Genomic DNA, 10,984 nt, shown 5'->3' on the forward strand with positions numbered 1-10,984 from the left:
CTCGTACCTCAGCCAGCATTGTGAATGGTTAGGAAATAATATGTCATGTTTTACTCGTACCTCAGCCAGCATTGTGAATGGTTAGGAAATAATATGTCATGTTTTACTCGTACCTCAGCCAGCATTGTGAATGGTTAGGAAATAATATGTCATGTTTTACTCGTACCTCAGCCAGCATTGTGAATGGTTAGGAAATAATATTTCATGTTTTACTCGTACCTCAGCCAGCATTGTGAATGGTTAGGAAATAATATGTAATGTTTTACTAGTACCTCAGCCAGCATTGTGACTGGTGTCTGATGCAGTGACATACTAGACCATGACAGTAAATCTAATACTTAGGTGTTTTTAGTCATCCATGAAAGGTCTGGGGTGGTTCTGTGGTTATAAGTTACTGACCTTGGAATACATTTCTGGCCATGCTGGCAGGGTCTGAATCAAACCCAATGTCCACCTGGTACACTAGCAGGGTCTGAATCAAACCCAATGTCCACCTGGTACACTGGCAGGGTCTGAATCAACCCAATGTCCACCTGGTACACTGGCAGGGTCTGAATCAAACCCAATGTCCACCTGGTACACTGGCAGGCTCTGAATCAAACCCAATGTCCACCTGGTACACTGACAGGGTCTGAATTAAACCCAATGTCCACCTGGTACACTGACAGGGTCTGAATCAACCCAATGTCCACCTGGTACACTGACAGGGTCTGAATCAACCCAATGTCCACCTGGTACACTGACACGGTCTGAATATACCCAATGTCCACCTGGTACACTGACAGGGTCTGAATCAACCCAATGTCCACCTGGTACACTGACAGGGTCTGAATCAACCCAATGTCCACCTGGTACACTGACAGGGTCTGAATCAAACCCAATGTCCACCTGGTACACTGACAGGGTCTGAATTAAACCCAATGTCCACCTGGAACACTGACATGGTCTGAATCAACCCAATGTCCACCTGGTACACTGACAGGGTCTGAATCAACCCAATGTCCACCTGGTACACTGGCAGGGTCTGAATCAACCCAATGTCCACCTGGTACACTGGCAGGGTCTGAATCAACCCAATGTCCACCTGGTACACTGGCAGGGTCTGAATCAACCCAATGTCCACCTGGTACACTGACAGGGTCTGAATCAAACCAATGTCCACCTGGTACACTGGCAGGGTCTGAATCAACCCAATGTCCACCTGGTACACTGACAGGGTCTGAATCAACCCAATGTCCACCTGGTACACTGGCAGGGTCTGAATCAACCCAATGTCCACCTGGTACACTGACAGGGTCTGAATCAACCCAATGTCCAACTGGTACACTGACAGGGTCTGAATCAAACCAATGTTAAGGGGAGGGAAGATTGGTCAAGAGGGTGATGATTATTGTTGTTCTACTGCCTGATTGTTATGCAACAACACTGTTTACAAAAGCTTTGTTAAATCAGCACAACAGTTTTCAGCTGTGCTAACATAATTGCAAAAGGGTTTTTCTAATGATCAATTAGCCTTTTAAAATGATAAACTTGGATTAGCTAACACAACGTGCCATAGGAACACAGGAGTGATGGTTGCTGATAATGGGCCTCTGTAAGCCTATGTAGATATTCCATTAAAGATCAGCCGTTTCCAGCTACAATAGTCATTTACAACATTAACAATGTCGACACTGTTTCTGATCAATTTGATGTTAATTTAATGGACAAAAAATGTGATTTGCTTTCAAAAACAAGGACATTTCTAAGTGACCCCAAACTTTTGTTACACCATGTAGGAGCAGTATAGACCTAGTCTGTTCATTATATACATCTACATGATGTATTGTTACACCATGTAGCAGCAGTATAGACCTAGTCTGTTCATTATATACATCTACATGATGTATTGTTACACCATGTAGGATCAGTATAGACCTAGTCTGTTCATTATATACATCTACATGATGTATTGTTACACCATGTAGCAGCAGTATAGACCTAGTCTGTTCATTATATACATCTACATGATGTATTGTTACACCATGTAGGAGCAGTATAGACCTAGTCTGTTCATTATATACATCTACATGATGTATTGTTACACCATGTAGGAGCAGTATAGACCTAGTCTGTTCATTATATACATCTACATGATGTATTGTTACACCATGTAGGAGCAGTATAGACCTAGTCTGTTCATTATATACATCTACATTATGTATTGTTACTCCATGTAGGAGCAGAATAGACCTAGTCTGTTCATTATATACATCTACATGATGTATTGTTACACCATGTAGGAGCAGTATAGACCTAGTCTGTTCATTATATACATCTACATGATGTATTGTTACACCAACAAAAAAAAGGGAGATTATATTATTTTATAGTAATACAATTGCTCAGAGAAAGAGATTTAGTTTAACATGTAAATCTCAAAAGGTAGGCGTCTGAATTATTGCCACCCATGTTTTCAATTCTCCGGCACTCTCCCTTTGGGAGGATAACGACACTGAAATGTTTTATGAGATTATAGAACACATTGGGTGGGATCTTAGACCCTTCCTCCAAACAGAATCTCTCCAGAACCTTGATTGACTTTGTCTGCGCTTGTGGACTGCCCTGTTCAATTCAAACCACAGGTTTTCAATGGAGTTCAAGTCCGAAGACTGAGATGGCCATAGAAAATTGTTGAGTTTGTGCCCAATTTCTTCGTGGATGTTGATGTGTCTTGCTGGAAGATCCTCTTATGGCCAAGTTTCAGCCTCCTAGCAGAGAGGTAACCAGGTTTTGGGCTAAAATATCCTGGTAGTGGGTAAAGTTTATTTATTCATTTTATACAGTAATTTTTGCTCATCTTTATCAAGGGTATAAATAACTAGGTGCTTATTTTGATATCTAGTTATTTGACTGAATCAGAAATACAGATGTGGATGTCACGACAGTGACGGATGGTGGCGCCCCTCCTCGGCCGGGCGGAGCTCGGCGGTCGTCGTCGCCGGCCTACTAGCTGCCATCGATCCCTTTTTGTTTCACTTTCTGTTGGTTAGGTCTAGGTAGGCACGCACCTGTTTTGGGTTAGTCATTAGTAGGGGGGGGTTATTTAGTAGGATGTCTGTGTTTGTGCGTGATTGTGTTTCTTGTCCGGTTTTCGTGCAATAGGAACGTGCACTGGTTTTTTCCTCTGCCTGTGGTTTGTTTTATTGTGTACACCACCGCAGAATAATTTAAGGGCTGCGTCCCTATATTTTTGGCGACCACATCCAGTTTTCTTAAATAAAGAAGTGTGGTCAAGAACTCTCTGTCTCCTGCGCCTGACTCTACCTCTCCTGTTGTTTTTTCGAGCCAGCCCGTGACAGTGGAGTAGATGTAGAGTTTGTTTTAAATTCTCATAAAAAAATCTGAACTAATCAAACAACACTTGTTGCTCTTTGTACGTGTTGATATTTAATGGAGAGAAAAAAACGTTTCCCTAAACTGCTTTATAATATTATAATTCAATGAAGAATAAAAATAGTTTTCCCTCCTCAACTGCGTTTCCTCCCTCCAGACAGCAGATGGCGATATGTGTCTTTCAGGCGATGTTTCTAGTGTGACGTGTAATCTAGTGGACGGAACTCTTCAACAACTGCAGCCACCTCGGTAGCTCGCTAGCCAACAAAGTCTGAACATTCAAGTTCTTTAGACACTTTCCAGGTTTAATTGCAACTGTGATTTAAACATACTTATGTGTAAACAACTAGCTACCCCATTTAATTTAATATTTACGTTGCAACTATCTGGCTGGTTAAGTTAGCACTAGCCTAGCTAGCTAACATCCCCGACCATGCGCTCACTAAGCTACTCTCCTCCTGCTAAAGAGGAGGTCTGTTGGACGGAGAAAGAAGCTCTGGGGCTGAACGTTGTCGTGAAAGAGGAGAAGGAGGAGGAGGATGTCACAGTAAAACAAGAAGTAGAGGGTGAGGCTGTTACCGTGAAAGAAGAAGAGAAAGACGTTTCAGTGAAAGAAGAGGAAGACGCGTTCAGAGTGAAAGGACAGGAGGATGTTACTGTGAAAGAAGAGGAGGAAGTGAAAGAAAATGAAGACGTTTTTGGAATGAAGGATGAAGAGGGGGAGATTACTGTCACATTAGAGGAGGACGAAGAAGAGAAGACTGGAGAACTGATTAACACCAGTAAATACAGTGAGTACTATCTAATAAAACAGGGACATTGATCTGATTAACACCAGTAAATACAGTGAGTACTATCTAATAAAACAGGGACATTGATCTGATTAACACCAGTAAATACAGTGAGTACTATCTAATAAAACAGGGACATTGATCTGATTAACACCAGTAAATACAGTGAGTACTATCTAATAAAACAGGGACATTGATCTGATTAACACCAGTAAATACAGTGAGTACTATCTAATAAAACAGGGACATTGATCTGATTAACACCAGTAAATACAGTGAGTACTATCTAATAAAACAGGGACATTGATCTGATTAACACCAGTAAATACAGTGAGTACTATCTAATAAAACAGGGACATTGATCTGATTAACACCAGTAAATACAGTGAGTACTATCTAATAAAACAGGGACATTGATCTGATTAACACCAGTAAATACAGTGAGTACTATCTAATAAAACAGGGACATTGATCTGATTAACACCAGTAAATACAGTGAGTACTATCTAATAAAACAGGGACATTGATCTGATTAACACCAGTAAATACAGTGAGTACTATCTAATAAAACAGGGACATTGATCTGATTAACACCAGTAAATACAGTGAGTACTATCTAATAAAACAGGGACATTGATCTGATTAACACCAGTAAATACAGTGAGTACTATCTTATAAAACAGGGACATTGATCTGATTAACACCCGTGAATACAGTGAGTACTATCTAATAAAACAGGGACATTGATCTGATTAACACCAGTAAATACAGTGAGTACTATCTAATAAAACAGGGACACAAACTCTGCAGTTGTTGAACTAATGTGTGATTTTTAAAAGGGCATTCTACACTCAAATATGTTTTTGTACTGTATGAATTGTTCATGACGTCCTCCAGGGATTTTTAAACTTTTCCTGTTGAAAAGTGATATAAATGCAGTAAATTATAAACACACTAAAGGGAAACAAATAAATGTTTTGAGCAAAATAGTGTTTTTTTAACAACTGCAAACTAGAAGGAGTGAATGATGTCATAGTAAGGCCTCCAAGGAGTTGGCTTGATGGGAAGTCGTGATGTCATCCAATAGGAGACTGATCTTCATGTGAATATTCATTATTCTTTTTAAAATCCTTCCTGTTCTGTCAAGTTGGTTGTTGATCATTGCTAGAAAGCCATTTTCAAGTCTTGCTATAGACTTTCAAGATGATTTAAGTCCAAACTGTAACTAGGCCACTCAGGAACATTCAATGTCATCTTGGTAAGCTCCTCCAGTGTAGATTTGGCCTTGTGGTTTAGGTTATTGTCCTGTTAGGACAGTTTTTTGTATTCAGATCTCTGAAATGCTCTCTAACTACGTAACATTTAGTGTCTCCTTATATGACGCTGGGAAAATAGTTTTCATGGGCACAGAAATCCTAAATCATTTCAGAGTTTGCTAAATCCAATGGTTCTAACCGAGAGTCACCTTAACTTTATTGACAACACCCAAATGGTTACTGTCATTAACGCGGTTCTTCAATAATTGCACATAATACTGTAGCTGTTTAGTTACAGTCACATGTTCAACTATCATCAGCTGATCCAGGAAATCATTTTCTGAATGACAGTCACATGACAAACATCACGACATGCAACAACAACCGAAGTGCTTCTTCATTCATTACTCTGGTAAAGACAGTTATGCCGTGCTCCACGTTGGATCCAACATCCCTAACAAATTGATGTTTATAATGTGTTATTGTCTACTTGATTTACAGTAGGGTCTCGTTAGTCTGTTTGGAAACAGAGATACTTAGCTCATCATGTGTAGAGAACTGTTCCTTGATGGATAGGCTATTGTACAACACACAGAGATATTTTCCTATATTTGTTGTTATGGGTCCTACAGTAGGTCTATGTTGTTGTTAGGTGAAGTTATGGGTCTTACAGTAGGTCTATGTTATTGTTAGGTGAAGTTATGGGTCCTACAGTAGGTCTATGTTATTATTAGGTGAAGTTATGGGTCCTACAGTAGGTCTATGTTATTGTTAGGTGACGTTATGGGTCCTACAGTAGGTCTATGTTGTTGTTAGGTGAAGTTATGGGTCCTACAGTAGGTCTATGTTGTTAGGTGAAGTTATGGGTCCTACAGTAGGTCTATGTTGTTGTTAGGTGACGTTATGGGTCCTACAGTAGGTCTATGTTGTTATTAGGTGAAGTTATGGGTCCTACAGTAGGTCTGTTATTGTTAGGTGAAGTTATGGGTCCTACAGTAGGTCTATGTTATTGTTAGGTGAAGTTATGGGTCCTACAGTAGGTCTATGTTGTTGTTAGGTGAAGTTATGGGTCCTACAGTAGGTCTATGTTGTTGTTAGGTGAAGTTATGGGTCCTACAGTAGGTCTATGTTATTGTTAGGTGAAGTTATGGGTCCTACAGTAGGTCTATGTTGTTGTTATGGGTCCTACAGTAGGTCTATGTTATTGTTATGGGTCCTAGAGGACACTATGTATGTCATGCAACAACAACCAAAGTGCTTCGTTCATTACATAGGTATGTTTGTTGTTAGGTGAAGTTATGGGCCAATTTGGCAAACAGTGTACAAACCCTCATTGTCAGGCTGATGGAAAAGCCAAAGAGCATTTTACTGGTTGAAGTGTTTTTTAAGTACAAAGTGGTTGATTTGCGATGACAACACAAACATTATATTAAATAGAACATTAAAACGAGCCTTACAATTATAATCCAAAGTAGTGTGAAATGAACTCATAAGCAACCTGGTAATGGAGGTTACTCCCCTGAGTTTTCCCCCATTCAGAATAAATCGTGAAAAACTAAAATCTTTTCTCACCATTTTTGCTCCAGGCAGATATACTACATCCATAACTAGTGGTTTCCTCATTACCAGATATACTACATCCATAACTAGTGGTTTCCTCATTACCAGATATACTACATCCATAACTAGTGGTTTCCTCATTACCAGATATACTACATCCATAACTAGTGGTTTCCTCATTACCAGATATACTACATCCATAACTAGTGGTTTCCTCATTAGCAGATATACTACATCCATAACTAGTGGTTTCCTCATTACCAGATATACTACATCCATAACTAGTGGTTTCCTCATTAGCAGATATACTACATCCATAACTAGCGGTTTCCTCATTACCAGATATACTACATCCATAACTAGCGGTTTCCTCATTACCAGATATACTACATCCATAACTAGTGGTTTCCTCATTACCAGATATACTACATCCATAACTAGTGGTTTCCTCATTACCAGATATACTACATCCATAACTAGTGGTTTCCTCATTACCAGATATACTACATCCATAACTAGTGGTTTCCTCATTACCAGATATACTACATCCATAACTAGTGGTTTCCTCATTAGCAGATATACTACATCCATAACTAGTGGGTTCCTCATTACCAGATATACTACATCCATAACTAGTGGTTTCCTCATTAGCAGATATACTACATCCATAACTAGTGGTTTCCTCATTACCAGATATACTACATCCATAACTAGTGGTTTCCTCATTACCAGATATACTACATCCATAACTAGTGGTTTCCTCATTACCAGATATTCTACATCCATAACTAGTGGTTTCCTCATTAGCAGATATACTACATCCATAACTAGTGGTTTCCTCATTACCAGATATAGTACATCCATAACTACTGGTTTCCTCATTACCAGATATACTACATCCATAACTAGTGGTTTCCTCATTACCAGATATACTACATCCATAACTAGTGGTTTCCTCATTAGCAGGGAGGAGTTTCTGCAACCAAATTGTGTCGCCCTTATAGTCCTAACACAGAAAGGGGCCTATATTGGAGACCAAAAGTCGTCTGGCACACTGCTTAGAGTTTCAACAACATGAATAACTTATTTCTAGCCTACAATCATCGATGTCACTACTAATGTGAAAAGAAGACAAAATATGACTATTCCTACTCATTTTAAGACAATTGTCAAATCATTTTAACATTCATTACAGACGTCAATTGTTGTACAACATCATGGCTCCACTGTTGGCATCACCTTTTACAGTGGATTTCCGCTGTTGTGGGCCTTTAATCATCTGTCTGACTTTGTTGTTCACACAGGAGAGAGACGTGACTATCGTGGGTCCTCTGGGGAGCCTCAACAACCTCGTGATGCTGAAGAGGCAGAGAAGAGTCTCTCCAGATCAGAACACCTCAATAAACACCTGCAAAGACCCAGAGGGAAGAGAACTCACTGCTGCTCTGACTGTGGGAAGAGATTCACCTCATCAGGCATTAAAATTCATCAGAGAACACACACAGGAGAGAAACCTTACAGCTGTGATCAATGTGGGAAGAGTTTTACTTCATCTGGCTCTCTGAATCTACACCAGAGAACACACACAGGAGAGAAACCTTATAGCTGTGATCAATGTGGGAAGAGTTTTGGTCAATCTTGCCATCTGACTCAACACCAGAGAATACACACAGGAGAGAAACCTTATAGCTGTGATCAATGTGGGAAGAGTTTTGGCCAATCTTGCCATCTGACTCAACACCAGAGAATACACACAGGAGAGAAACCTTATAGCTGTGATCAATGTGGGAAGAGTTTTGGTCAATCTAGAGAGCTGACAGTGCACCAGAGAATACACACAGGAGAGAAACCTTATAGCTGTGGTCAATGTGGGAAGAGTTTTGGTCATTCTGGACAGCTGACAGTGCACCAGAGAACACACACAGGAGAGAAACCTTACAGCTGTGATCAATGTGGGATGAGTTATACTACATCTGGCTCTCTGAATCTACACCAGAGAACACACACAGGAGAGAAATCTTATATCTGTGATCAATGTGGGAAGAGTTTTGGTCGATCTTGCCATCTGACTCAACACCAGAGAATACACACAGGAGAGAAATCTTACAGCTGTGATCAGTGTGGGAATAGTTTTACTACATCTGGCTCTCTGACTTTACACCGGAGAATACACACAGGAGAGAAACCTTATAGCTGTAATCAATGTGGGAAGAGTTTTACTACATCTAGCCAGCTGACTTTACACCAGAGAATACACACAGGAGAGAAACCTTATAGCTGTGGTCAATGTGGGAAGAGTTTTGGTCAATCTAGCCAGCTGACATTACACCAGAGAACACACACAGGAGAGAAACCTTACAGTTGTGGTCAATGTGGGAAGAGTTTTTGTCAATCTGGCAATCTGACAGTGCACCAGAGAACACACACAGGGGAGTAATCTTATAGCTGTGATCAATGTGGGAAGAGTTTTGGTCAATCTAGCCAGCTGACATTACACCAGAGAACACACTGTATTGTATATATACAATAAATGTATTGGAGATGAGTTTTGTTTGGGCTCGTTCCAAGGGGACGAGAGTTCTAGAAGCTAGTGAGTTTTAGGATTCTATAGAAAGAGAAAGGATAAAAAAGTATGATTGTATATTATTATTTAGAAATACGTGTAGCCAGTAGACACCATGTTTATATTGTAGAAGGTGAAGCTTTGTAGATGATTACGTGAAATGGAAGTTGTAGAGATACTCTGAATGATCGGCTATGAAAAGCCAACTGACATTTACTCCTGAGGTGCTGACCTGTTGCACCCTCGACAACCACTGTGATTATTATTATTTGACCCTGCTGGTCATCTATGAACATTTGAACATCTTGGCCATGTTCAGTTATAATCTCCTTCCGGCACAGCCAGAAGAGGACTGGCCACCCCTCATAGCCTGGTTTCTTCCTTGGTTTTGGCCTTTCTAGGGAGTTTTTCCTAGCCACCGTGCTTCTACGCCTGCATTGCTTGCTGTTTGGGGTTTTAGGCTGGGTTTCTGTACAGCACTTTGAGATATCAGCTGATGTAAGAAGGGCTTTATATAGACCTACTGTAGGACCCATAACAACAACATAGACCTACTGTAGGACCCATAACATCACCTAACAACAACATAGACCTACTGTAGGACCCATAACTTCACCTAACAACAACATAGACCTACTGTAGGACCCATAACTTCACCTAACAATAACATAGACCTACTGTAGGACCCATAACTTCACCTAACAATAACATAGACCTACTGTAGGACCCATAACTTCACCTAACAATAACATAGACCTACTGTAGGACCCATAACTTCACCTAACAATAACATAGACCTACTGTAGGACCCATAACTTCACCTAACAACAACATAGACCTACTGTAGGACCCATAACTTCACCTAACAATAACATAGACCTACTGTAGGACCCATAACTTCACCTAACAATAACATAGACCTACTGTCGGACCCATAACTTCACCTAACAACAATAACATAGACCTAGGACTATATATTAAATATCTCAGGTGAAACATGGAAACTAAAATGTCTTTGTCATGACATTTCATAACCTGATCACCAGATCATTTTGTGAATAATCCCACTAGGCTACTCTGTAATGTGTTGTCATTCTAAATGTCCTGAATAAAGGAAAATAGCTCTGTGTGTTGTACAGTAGCCTATCCATCAAGGAACAGTTCTCTACACATTATGAGGTAAGTATCTCTGTGTCAAACGGACTAACGAGACCCTACTGGAAATCAAGCAGACAATAACACTTTATAAACATCAATTTGTTAGGGATGATGGATCCAATGTGGAGCACGGCATAACTGTCTTTACCAGAGTAATGAATGAAAAAGCACTTTGGTTGTTGTTGCATGCCGTGTGTCCCGTGTGGCTCAGATGGTAGAGCATGGTGTTTGCAACGCCAGGGTTGTGGGTTCGATTCCCACGGGGGACCAGTACGGGAAAA

The 10,984-nt window shown here is 40.2% G+C and overlaps 1 pseudogene; it reads left to right on the forward strand.

Moving 5' to 3' along the window:
* Positions 1-3,093: 3,093 nt before the first annotated feature.
* Positions 3,094-10,197, forward strand: LOC145876049 (uncharacterized; annotated as a pseudogene).
* Positions 10,198-10,984: the final 787 nt, after the last annotated feature.

This window comes from Salmo salar, unplaced genomic scaffold (genome assembly GCF_965601325.2).
Source record: "Salmo salar unplaced genomic scaffold, fSalSal1 ptg000432l, whole genome shotgun sequence".
Classification (NCBI taxonomy): domain Eukaryota; kingdom Metazoa; phylum Chordata; class Actinopteri; order Salmoniformes; family Salmonidae; genus Salmo; species Salmo salar.